General features: G+C 37.6%; 1 protein-coding gene across 4 annotated transcripts in view; it reads right to left on the reverse strand.

Moving 5' to 3' along the window:
* The window catches only part of pcdh11 (protocadherin 11), a 184,357-nt gene extending 177,593 nt beyond the window's left edge, over positions 1 to 6,764 (reverse strand). For 3 of the 4 annotated variants that reach the window (XM_079892527.1, XM_079892525.1, XM_079892528.1), the window contains exon 1: positions 6,085 to 6,764. The gene's annotated coding sequence lies outside the window, so the exon portion shown is untranslated. The remainder of the gene's footprint in view (positions 1 to 6,084) is intronic. The other variant, XM_079892526.1, reaches the window with a different exon arrangement.
* Positions 6,765 to 12,759: the final 5,995 nt, after the last annotated feature.

A 12,759-nucleotide genomic window follows, 5' to 3' on the forward strand; every position in this document is an offset into this window, starting at 1 on the left:
AGACATGATTTATGAATCAGCATTTCAGTGTTTGTTGCCAACTTGCTCGATGGCCACACAAATCCTGTCAGGGCATTATATAAATAAAAGTAGCCAGAGGGCTGAGGCTTTCACAATGTGCCAACAACTCAACTAGGTCACAGAGAACTAGTGGTGGAGATGCCTAACACTTCCAGACTCTGGGTTCTGTTAGTGTACAGACTTGTCCATGCAGTGCTATTTCTGTTTGAATATAGTGCCCTTAACCTTAACAACATCAGAAACTCCACACTGAGTTTGACTTTCTTTTAAATTAAAGTGATCGTAATAATGAACAACTATATAGATAATTAATAAGTTACACCATTTTTTTTTCAAAGCAGGAATATCCAATGTAGTAAATTAAGTAGTATGATTTAGTAAATGAATTAATTAATATTCAGATATATGTTCAGATAGAGCATGTTACTTACAATGTTACTTGAAAAAAACAACAACATCACACCATAATGTTTTTGAAATGGGATATGAAATACTGTTAACAATGCCTCCCCATTTGTCAAGTCATTAATGTGTAATTTGTATGTGCCAAAAGGCTGTTTGTTTAAAAACAAAGCTGAACGTAGCAGAGAAACATGATCGTGTACCTTGAAGATGTGCTTCACACATCAAAAATTCATCACAAAGGCAGATTTTTTTAAACACACAGAGAGTTGAAGGCCCCGTTTTTTTTAGCCGCTCAAGTCTCGGCTGTCAGCGAGATGTTCTGTTTTTCACAGTGAACACTCCGGCTGGACTGTAGGGACTCATTAAAGGTTTGTTGGGCAGACGTGCACTACTCACAGTATTTACATGACAGTGATCAATGGCCAGCTTACTATCTGCACATATTATCAGACTGTTATGTTTTTATTTGAAGAAGGTAGTGAAAAATTATTTGATTTGCTTTTGAAGATTGCACCATTTTTGAGTCGGCGAGAGCATAGCAATTACTATTCACCTACTGTACTCTGATAAGCCCGAAAGAGTCCAAGGCAGTATCCAACAATGCATAATGAGGAGGACTTACTGGCAAAGGAGTGCATTAAAGATGAAAAGACGATCTACATCTAAATAACCACAACTGACATTAAGTATAACGTGGACGGGCCTTTAAAACACCCAAGAAGGGCGACGGGTCTCTTGCACTGCGCGTTCCATTGCATCTTTAGGTAATCAGTTTACTGTCAACAATAACGAATCGCACCGTCCCGGGGAGAGTGAACACTGATGAACCTATATAACCCAAAATAGCACCAAATAGTGTAGGCAGTGTAAGCTCTAGCTCTCAGTAAGTGATGTCTGGCATTTTGTATGGAGTTTTGCTACCCTGGGACGTGGTTCTGGGATTAGACAATTCCACACGGGAGCCCACATGTCACTCCTCCCCATATTTAGGACAGTTTATGTTGTTGTGAAAACTCGCAGAGCCATTTTCAGATTTACTCCTGGGAATGATCCTTTCAAAACTATGCTCTGGATGGATTTGCAAAGCTTTGAGTTTCAACTTTCCCAATCTTTGGAAACTTCCAGCTTTAGAGTGAATAGAGAGAATTAGCTGGGAAAATTGCACTCATGGGTATCGGTGAGACTTTCTCCCTGCTTGCACAGGGTTCCAGTGATCTATTCTGAGCAGCGGACCATGCATTCCAGGGAGTTTGCAAAAGCCGTTCTTCCCTCCGGAGCCTGGAGTGAGCGGCACACAGACTTTGGAGCGCTTTACGTGACAATGTGATGGACAGGCCTGCCTGTATTTTGATTTTGAGCTGAGCTGTCAAGGAAGAAAATAATTTGACATGTCAACCACGAGTTCACGCTGAACTTCTGTCTATATGAATAAGCAGGAATCGAATGCTGCAGAGGTGTAAAAATCAATACAGTTCACCTACCAAACAGGCACCAGATTAAAACGATCAAATTTAATAAGAACGGTAATTAAAGCAAAATGACATTTCGAATAATGATTAAAGCCGCTTATGGAAGTTAAACTGGGACAACTGCCTGAAGCGTGTCACTTAACTTATTCTTATCAGAAGCATCACTCTCTATATCGGTTTAAAGAAACCCTGTGTAAGTGTGATTCTTTGACATTTCGATATAGTTTGAGTTTGCCCTCTACCTTTTGCCATCAGCAGCTTGAGACCCATAACCCCCTGCCAGCTGTTCGCCCGGCCTACCTGCTGTCTTTCTTGTGTAGTCAGGATGTCAGCCTTTTCATCAACAGGAAACATGTTTTTAATTATTTATTCAGCCTTTATGTATCATGAAGACATCTCTTTTATATCAAATAGGTGGTAATGAAAAGCTTCTGGTATAATTATTAAATATGTTTATTACTTTTATTATTGTTGTGTTGTTGTTATGCAACATCATTATCGTATTTTTGTATCTGTTAATTAATCACTCGTATGTACCTGAATACGAATAGACTAGACTGATGCGTCGTATAAAGTTAGGATCCTACTGAAATACACAAACTGGCTTTGAGTAGCTTCGATGGCGACTACACTGATCCGAAGGACCAATGATCAATTGAATGATCAATAGGGAGGTATTAACATACCAAACAGGCTGCCAGTCGCAACGGATAAACAGATGTAGCCAACGCGATGGAGTCGATTTATATCCGTCAGCAAAGATTATGCATCCAAACAGTCATGTCTGCCATTCATCAATTCAGATGACAAAATAACTTATGGCTATAGCTTTAGCCGAGAAGGAACCGAGAGTGATTTTGTTTACGTAAAATAGTGAGCCATGAATCATCATCGAGATTTTGCTAATTTGAATCATAAATAATCTTAGTAAAACTTGATTTAATTCTTTAGACCAACATCAGGCAATTTATTGTGGGCACTTTCAGTGGAACAGTATGTCAGTTGTTGATATATCATTCTCCTATGATTTTATATGGACAAACATTGCAAAGTGCATAACATGCCAATGAAACTAAATCTTAAAGGATGGTTTTTGGCCTATGATGCACCATTCATCTTCACTCTTACCCCTTGAATTTTCTCTTCGAATAAATAAATTATTACATGTATTAATTCAATAAGTTATAAATGACAGCAGGGAATCACAAGGGTTTTTTTTTTTAACAAATGAAGGATCATTTATTATGGACCTGAAGATGATGGAATCACTCTTTTGTTATTTTTCCACTACAACTTTTATGGTTCGTCTTATGTCGTATATTTAGAGAACTTTTATGTCAATTGAATTTTTCAAAACACGTACCCATGCATTTTCACTTCAACAAATTATATCAGCTCACCTTGTTCTAAAACACATTACATTATTAAAATGTAATTAATAAATAAACAAATAAAAATATAAAATACGCTACTTTATTATATTATTTATTGAAGGTGCAGCATTATTTTTCTCTTATTGCAATGCAGGACAAGATAAATAAATAAATAAAACTGCCAATAGAGGGCACTGGAGTGGTCACAGTGTGGTCAAAATAAGACAACTAATATACAATAAATAACCATTCATATTAATAATTACATATAGTTGGGAGGCAAACTCTTATTCTAATGTTCAGATAATGCAAGACCACTTTGTATAATATGTTAGGACATTGTATCAAGTGAAACCACCTTGACCAGCACCGCAGTGCAGTTTCAGTATTCGGCATTGACAGGGATAATCGTTGTTGCATGCATCTTTTTTTTTTTTTTTTTTCTGCCAATTTAGTATTTCTACTTGTTTAAGTTTGCAGAGGATAACTGTAAAATTGATATCATTTTACTGCGTCTATACTAGGTAAGATATTCACTCAAGTTGTTGTTACTATTAACATTGATATTGGTAGCTTATAAAACAATACAGACATGTGCATTAAAACATTTGACTTCACCATGTGGCTATAATCAATTACTGAAACCTTAACCATTTATGTTGCATTATTGGATTACAGGCAACTACATTACAGTCAAAACTGTTTTGAGACATGCCCTGCATATCGCTTTCATGTTACAGCAGACATCATCATCATACTTTTAGTGCTCGATCAAGACTGAAAAAAATCTTGTCTTCTGTTTCATATACAAAAAAGAATCTTAACTCACACCTTTGTATGTGCCAGAACTTTGATCTATAAAGATACATATTTTGTTTGCATATAGTTTACTGCATATATTGTGACAACACAACATTCAATATATTTAGAACCACAAATAATTGATAAATAAATTGAAAATATAGGCTAGACGTAATGCATAAAAAGTGAATAAGTGTTACTTGTGGCAATTATGTTGGTGCTATCTAAAACCGGGATTTTTGGTTTCTTGCATACTGTTAAAAATTTCACAACATTCTTTCAGCATCCACTCTAGGGGTTCAGTACTTTCCACACTTCATGAGGGGCTGTGAGAACTTATAAGAATGACTACAAACAATAAGTTATAAAGAGAAAGGCCTGTTGAAATTCTCCATATCTGAAGTGTTGCTCAACCACCAGAGATACACTGTAAAAATGAAAACCAGTTGCATCATTTTGCCTTAGAGCATGAAACAATGTTGAACTCTCGTCCCTATGTAAATCTAAATTAGAAATTCATCAAATTTGACACTCATACGTGTCGCTTGATGCAAAACTTAGAATGTGAGCAAAGCAAGCAGAATGGACTACATCTACAGTACATCGCGATCTAGTGTAGGCTACATTTGGACACTTAAAAATTACCATGGTAACTATTGTAATTTAGCAGCTAAATACCATAGTAACAACAGTTATTACTAAGGCAAGACTAAGAAATGGAAATGGGATCACCAACAAACAGTGTAAGGCTTTAAGAATCTTTGCTATTTGCATTTCTGTTTTTTTTTTTTTTTTTGTAATACACATGGACATTATCAAGTTAACAACACTTTTAAAGAAGTAACCATAAATGTAGTAGCCTATCTACACTTTAATAATAAAGGTTGCATAGGTTAAATAGGATAAACGTTTTATTATTAATATTAGGCTATTGGCTATTGTTTTCTTGTTGTCAAGAAAACTTTCTATACACTGATTTAAAGAACCACAACGCTAATACTGATAATAACTTTTTAATCTAATAAGAACCAAATATTCATAAAAAATCAAATAAAAAAACTTCACAGCCAAAACCGGTTATGGCTGAAAATATAAGCAATTAAATAACCTTTATTTCTAAGAGCGTATGGAATTCTTATGGGAACTATAAATGGTTACCATAGTTTTTCTTTTCTTTTCTTTTTTAAGGGACAGGATCTGTATTTTAATCAGTATTTCTGTTCTGCCTCGTCCAGCACACCGCTTTAGAAAATGACGCATCCTGGATCAGCTTCCGACTTCATCTGCTGATGCTCTTCTGTCTCGCGAGCTGCATACAGCCGTGCATTATTGAGTAGCCTAACCTATGCGATGTGGCCATTTCCTTAATAGCAAGCTATGGAATAAGATATTATTATTTTGCTCATAGCTTCTAAATAATTACAAAGCAAAAATCATCCCAAAGCCAACGGTTACATGGAATGCTTCAGAAGTTGTTAGATGGTGTCTTGCAGTTGCTATGCTGTTATGATTCACGTGTTGGCAGTAGACGTTCTGACTGAAATGCTTTAACCCGACTTTACCTTTGCGTTGAATCGGACACGTTGCACGATACTTTTGTGTAATAAAGCCAAGTCATGATCCGAACTGACAAACTAGACTAGCGCATCTCCAAACGGAAAGTGAAGCGATAGGGTAGCTTAAGAAATTCTGCAGTTCGTGTTATTATAAACCATATATTTGTTAAATATTATAACCTAATGAATTTATTTTCCTCAGGCAAACTTAAACACATCGACTTTTGTGCGCAAAGGGCCTGCGACTTTCTTTCTTTTTTTTTCGAACAGTGGAAGTGCATGTAGCCTTATTGAATCTAATTCGCGATGTTTTAAAGACGTTAAAGTAGACTAAGTAGATACGACTTGCCGTCTTAAATAAGTAGGTAGCGCGGTAAAATCCTACAATTTTTTGCTTGACGAAAAATGCATAAGATAAATAAATAACCCTTAAATGAGCATAAAGAAGACGTGTCTTACCTCGGATTTCTCAGTGAATATGGAAACTCTCAATTCCCGTCACGTAGCGGCATCACTGCTGGAGGAGATGAAGTGCCGTGCAGACTGAAGAAAATCCCAGAATCAAACAGCTTCACGTAGTGACCAGTCGGTATCCAACTAGAAAAAACGATCCATGTCCATGAAAAAGTCCACGGTCCACGCACGAACAGCGAAAAACATCTGTGAATGACTTTTAGAAGAGACGATGTAATTCCTCAGATGTCTCGCGCCTGGCTACTGCTTGAATCCCACGCGCGCGGAGAGATAGTGGTGCTCCAAATGGGTTTGTCAATGTGCAGGACTTCTTATTTCAGTGCATTCATACAGTCATCACGGGAAAACCTGGAATGCTCCTCGCATGTACTTAAACTGTTTAATTAAGTTGTTTTTTCATATTTTTGTGCGTTAAATTAACGACTAAATAACTTGTAAATCGTTTAAAACGTCCTCGGACGCGTAATTTAACTGCATCCCGTGGTTTGGCAGAGTGATAGAGAGCTAATATCAATTTTGAGAAAAACTCATGGACTGTCAGTGCAACGGAGCAGGTGAACAGTGTGCCTATATGTGCAGCATCACTTCCACACACTGAGGCGTTTTGCCGTAGTTGTACGCAGAGCTCTAGCAATCTCTGTTGTATTGTATGAACTCAGTTCCTTAGTACTGCCCACCTCTCCACCTCCGACTGACATCATCGCGGGAGGAGGAGCCTGCGATAAATTTCACAGCCTTCATCATCTTAAAGCCGCACTGCTGCTGGAGTCAGAGCCCCGCTCGCTCGCTCGCTCGCACGCACGCACCGCGGACTAATACCTCACACCAACGCCGCTACTCGCCTGAGAGGAAAAGGGGGCACTGTTCGCTTTGCTTATAAACACGAGTTTGTGTGTGAAGTCCAACGTTAAACTACTTCATTATACTTAGATAGATAGATAGATAGATAGATAGATAGATAGATAGATAGATAGATAGATAGATAGATAGATAGATAGATAGATAGATAGATAGATAGATCATTTAGGGATAAATTCTAGATTTCAAAGCTCCTTGAATTTGCTGTGGACAAACATGAAAATATTTGGTTACACTTTATTTCGATGGTCCACATAAGACATTGCACTAACTACAAGTAACTTTGCAACTACATTTCAACTAACTCTCAACAGAGTAATAGTAGGCTGTTAGGTTAGGGTTAGGTGTTAAGGTTCGGGTTAATACATTTGCATGTAGTTGCAATGTTACTTATAATCAGAATGTCTTTTGGGGGAGCATCACAATAAAGTGTTAGCAGATATTAAGCAGACAACCTACTATCCTAATACTCTAATGACTGGTAGTTGAAATGTTGTTGCAAAGTTATTAGAATGTCTAAAGTGGACCATCAAAATAAAGTGTAGCATACCAAATATAGGCGGGTGGTGTGGCGCAATGGATAAGACACATGCCTTTGGTGTGAGAGACCCGGGTTCGAATCCACTGTGAGACACCAATGTGTCCCTGAGCAAGACACTTAACCCCTAGTTGCTCCAGAGGCGTGCGACCTCTGACATATATAGCAATTGTAAGTCGCTTTGGATAAAAGCGTCAGCTAAATGAATAAATGTAAATGTAAATGTAAATATTTGTAAAAAATCTGAGATGTGGCTCAAAAGTTGTTTCAACATAATGTACTACAACATGCCCGGTCTGCACTAATGCATTAAAATCAGACATATAGAATTTAAAGAAAGAACATCGGTCACTTAACCTATCTGAAAACTTGTTCGTCAGCACAATTCCAGCACTTTCTATTGCCATGGACGGCTGAAAATCTTGCACAGCCCCACATTCAATAAAGGTCACTCACACAACATGTACACATTGATCTTCCCATTAATTTTTACACTGCTGCAATGTAACAAATCAGTCTTTGACTGGTCCCCTCAAGCTAGCTTTTCTTACCAAAAGCCATAACCTTCGTAACATCAATCATGTCCTGATGCTTCACCTCAGCAAGCTTTTAAATGGTCACACTTTCAATTGAGTGTGACCTGCACTTAAGGTTGGAAAGCTGTCATTTATTAAATATCATATTCAATTCTTGTGTACAATTACATGTTTACAGTTCTTGAACTCCAAGGCTAATGTGTATTTTATCATAGTGTTTAACATCCCATTATACCAGGCATTATTTTAGGGCTACATTTACAATGGCTTCCTTCATAACACCGCAGGAAAATGTCTCCCCATTAGACAGCATGGTCATGCTAATTTACACAATCTACTCCAGGAAATCTACATCTTTGGAGGAATTTGGAGTGTCCAGGAGCTTCTCTCCCTCATCAAGTAATGTAGCTATCCGAGAGCTATACCTAAAAGGGTTGATCCCTTCATATTTTTAAGATTCCTACTACATGTCACTGAAGGACTTCTCCTAGGCATGTTAAAGAAATGCAAATCTGAAAGCCTTAAAGCAAAATGAAAGGCACAAAATACCACATGAATTATTCAGATGGCTATTTTGCCACCCTCAAAATGAACTTTTAGAGAAACCATTTATGCATTTCTGATAGGGCTAGAGAATCCACCAAATGCACAGAGCAGTTTAAATGTCATGCTGCACATCTAATCTTGGACATTGTTTTATTTCCTGCTGTAATGGGACGGTGAGTGTAACATTTGTGAGGAAGCATATGTGAATAAAATCTTAAATGCATTGGTAACATGTAAAGAAAGCACCAGTGATAATGATTTCATAGAGTCGTTGCTGTTGTCCTTGCTCCGTCTGCTACAGATTGTCTTTCAATAGAACTGTATACCAAGCATTTTCAGATAGCTCTTCTCCACCATCTCAACCATGATAATCTAATGATGTGTGACACTGGATACCTGTGTCTGAATTTTTAGGGCCACATAAAGGACAGAGTGACAATATTTAACGGTGTGAAGTGTTCGCTTTGTGCTCAGTAATTAAAACACTCACTGGTTAACTCATGCCGGGTTCAGAATGCAACATTATATTAATTTCCAATGTACAAAAGCCTGCAGTAAAATTTTTCTCGCTGCTTAGGTTTTCACATTTTTGGCACAGCATCATTACACTATATTTTTATGGTAAAAATATCTTCTAATTTAAGGAAAAACTGGAAGGAAGCTGACATACTGATGTGTTATAGGCATAATGAGAGGCATTTCAGTGACTAACTATCCCTAACTTATAGAGTTCATAACTATATCATTAAAAGTTTAAATGTTAATATACCAATTCATTTTGATCTCCTAAATATGTTAATAATGATAATGACTTCAAAAGAAAGTTCATCAAAAGTGGCCTTTCCAACAAATGTTGCCAATAATAACAGATTACTAAAAATCAAATAAATGAGATGGTTACGATATTCATATACTTTAATATACAAACGTACAGGTCTACAGTCAGAATACAACACATTAATAGATGAGACAACAACTCTATCATATTTTCCAGCCTCATAATTTAGCTAGAACATTAACAGCAAAGTTTTACAATGGTGGTTTCTCCTGGTATAAAACACATCAAGCTGCGACTTCCCATGGGCAAATCAGATCGAACCAACACTTGTAATCAAGATGACTACACAGAGTGTTAATTACACCTCATGTAGTAAAATCTAAACTAATGTTTTAATGATTATGCAGTTTCTTTAATGTGATAAAAAGGTACTTGTGTATATAATATGAGATCCTGTGAACGAACAAGCTAAAGAGTTGCACAAAGCTGTTTCCACATTTTTTTGTTTTGCTGATATGATCAAATGGGGTTTTCCTCTATTCATCCCTTAGTCTGCATGTGACTGGCCCCCCTACCGGATCCATGACTCATTACTAACGGCACAAAGAGAAATCATTGGAGGAAAGAACACACTAATATACCTTATCAGTCTAGCACAGCTTGGCAGGGAACGGTGCTGAAGACCAGGGAGGTAAATTGCAAGGTGTGCCTCAGTATATTAACATTCAAGTTCTTTCAGAGAGGATTGATCTTTCTTCCCTATAAAACATGACCATGCCTCTGTATTATCCAACCTGCCTTTAAAGAATGACTTGTTACTGTTCCCCCTTCCTCCAGGCATTCATTGGCCTCTTAAAAATCCTGTCAGGCTATGCAGAGGATACGTATTATTTAGACAATCAAAGTTACTTCTCTGTTAGCATACTGATGGACATGGGTCGACTAAACAGGCTTGTATTTAAAAGATGTTTAGGAAACTATAACCTTGTATTCGTTATTAGCGATCATTACTAACCTTGCATATATATTTGGCGCACCACTGTTGTCTATCTCTAACAGGATGATTGAATTATCATCAGCTATAATTGAAATCTATGTATATGTCCTATACATGAAGACGTCCCTGCACATAGGCGGACACTTTCATCCTACACCGGCTAGCTGCCATCATCTATTGAACATAATGAACAAAGACACAGAGGTGTCTGAGGTTGAAAGGAGCTTCATATCTTGACCTTCGCCTTCAAATACAACAATTCAAGACCTCGGCTCAACCCGGCAGAGCAAGCCGGCATTCAAACGAAAGCAACCCTCAGGCATGATGATCGCCAGCACTGTGGTGGAAAATGGCGAAACGTAAACAAAAGTGGGCAATAATACAGTCAGTGCCATGAATTATGAAGGCCTTTGGAATCTAATGAAATGTGTAAAGATTTAGGCCATCTGAACTGGATACTATCTTTTTGTCAGGTAGGTATAAAACCCTTTCTGTCTACAAAAGAGGAGGAAGGTAATCCTGTCTGTCTCTCCAAATGTCAATGACTTGTCAGGGGTGAGCGTTAGGGGTATGCATTCAATAAGGAGAGAGTCTGAAATAAAAGATTTCAGAGTTTGATGCACACATGGCCTCACAAAGCTGTCTATTATTGTCAGTCTTGCAGAGCTGTTGTATGGCTCATGGAAGAGTCAATTGCACAGGCCATGGGGTTTCTCAGTTAGATGAGACGAAGCGATTCAGTGAATGCTGGTACTCATGAATTGCCTGGCATGAGCCAGCTTGGCGATGGCTGGGGTGAAGGATAGTTGTTTGTTTGTGTGGAAGTCAAGGTTGATTGCAATCATGGAGTGGATCTATGCCATGTCCTTGGGGAATATTACGAGGTGAGGGGGCCAAGGAGATATCTGACAGCAAGGATACATCTGTCCCGAAGCCCGCTTCCACCAATCCGTGACAGCTACGCTTGTGTAATGCTGGATGTTTTCCATGGTCCTGAGCTGAATGTTGAATGTTGGAGGATATATGTGCAAAGAGCCACAAAGACTAATAAGGGGCTTCAATTGATGTACAGTAAATACGGACCAATTATTATACCAAGGACAACTACAGTAATGCCAACTGTCCAGATGTTGCTAGGTGGAACTTTTAATGAGAAATAAAAATACCTTGGATATTTATTCGTCCTTTTAAAAGCTATTTGAAGGGTTTTGTAGATTCTGACAACAGGCTATTCATTTTGTTTATGACTATAAGTCATCACTGCAACATAATCATACCAGCTCTTGCTTCCTGATTGTTTCAGATTATTTTATTTTTTATTCTGTTTACATACACGTTGCACATTGACGAATATGTTCATGGCAGGCTGCTAACTTGTTTTTCCTATAATACCAGTGGGGGGAAAAAAATGGATCCGGTTGCAGTAAATGGAAGTTAAAATGTAGAAAATGTCTCTGGCTGTCTCTTTTTTGCTGATGTTTATCAAAATGTCTCACAACAATGTATTGAGTAATACAAAAAATCAGACGGGAAATGCAAAACAGACAATAATTTAGTGTGTCACATCGTAAACAAATTTATTCTAATGAAGAGGATAAAACGTTCAGTGAGAAAATGACATGAAATGTGTCTTTATAGAAGGCAAAAAAACCCCAATTTTTTCTCCCTGAATATGTGATGTATTAGTTCATCCATCAAGCAATGGAAAAATACAGCTTATTATTGTTTGCACATCTTGCCATGAATGAGACACTGTTTGTCCTTTGCATTACATTTGAATAAGAAATAATATTAATGCACTGTAGTCATGCTGCTCATCCACATACATCACTGCATGCAACATCTGCTTTCTGTGACAGAACAGAGCAGGATCAATTTGTTGTGTGCATGCATAACTAATTTATCACATTGTTCCCCCCCATAGATCTCGGCTGCAATGCACGCTCATGAACCGTTCACACTCACACACAGGAAAAAAAGAAGGATGGAGAGAACGAGAGTGTGTGCTAGAGAGAGGAAAGAGAGGGTGACAGCAAGAAAGAAGAATTGAAGAGAGGAGGGGTTACATTAAAATACTTTTTGTCTTGATGAATCATGTTTGAAAAACCAAGGCATTTGGTTGCGGAGGCTGCATGTTGAAAAAAACATGCGTTTAAACAAAAAAGCCTCTCTTTTTTGAGACATGTGCATAGTTTCGATGGGGTCTTTTTACTTTTAAAAGCCCATTGATGTATTATGCCTTTTTTATGCCATCTGTCTTTCTTTTCTTTCAGACCAATGGACCAATTGTAAGCAAAATGTTCTTTTTCATTCTCAGAGGGAACTCATGAATATAAAGGGATCAGACCACTACATTTAACTCCCACCGATAATCACAAGTAAATGGAGGAAAGAAACTTATCAAGTG

The sequence above is a fragment of the Squalius cephalus genome (genome assembly GCF_949319135.1).
Source record: "Squalius cephalus genome assembly, chromosome: 14".
Lineage (NCBI taxonomy): Eukaryota > Metazoa > Chordata > Actinopteri > Cypriniformes > Leuciscidae > Squalius > Squalius cephalus.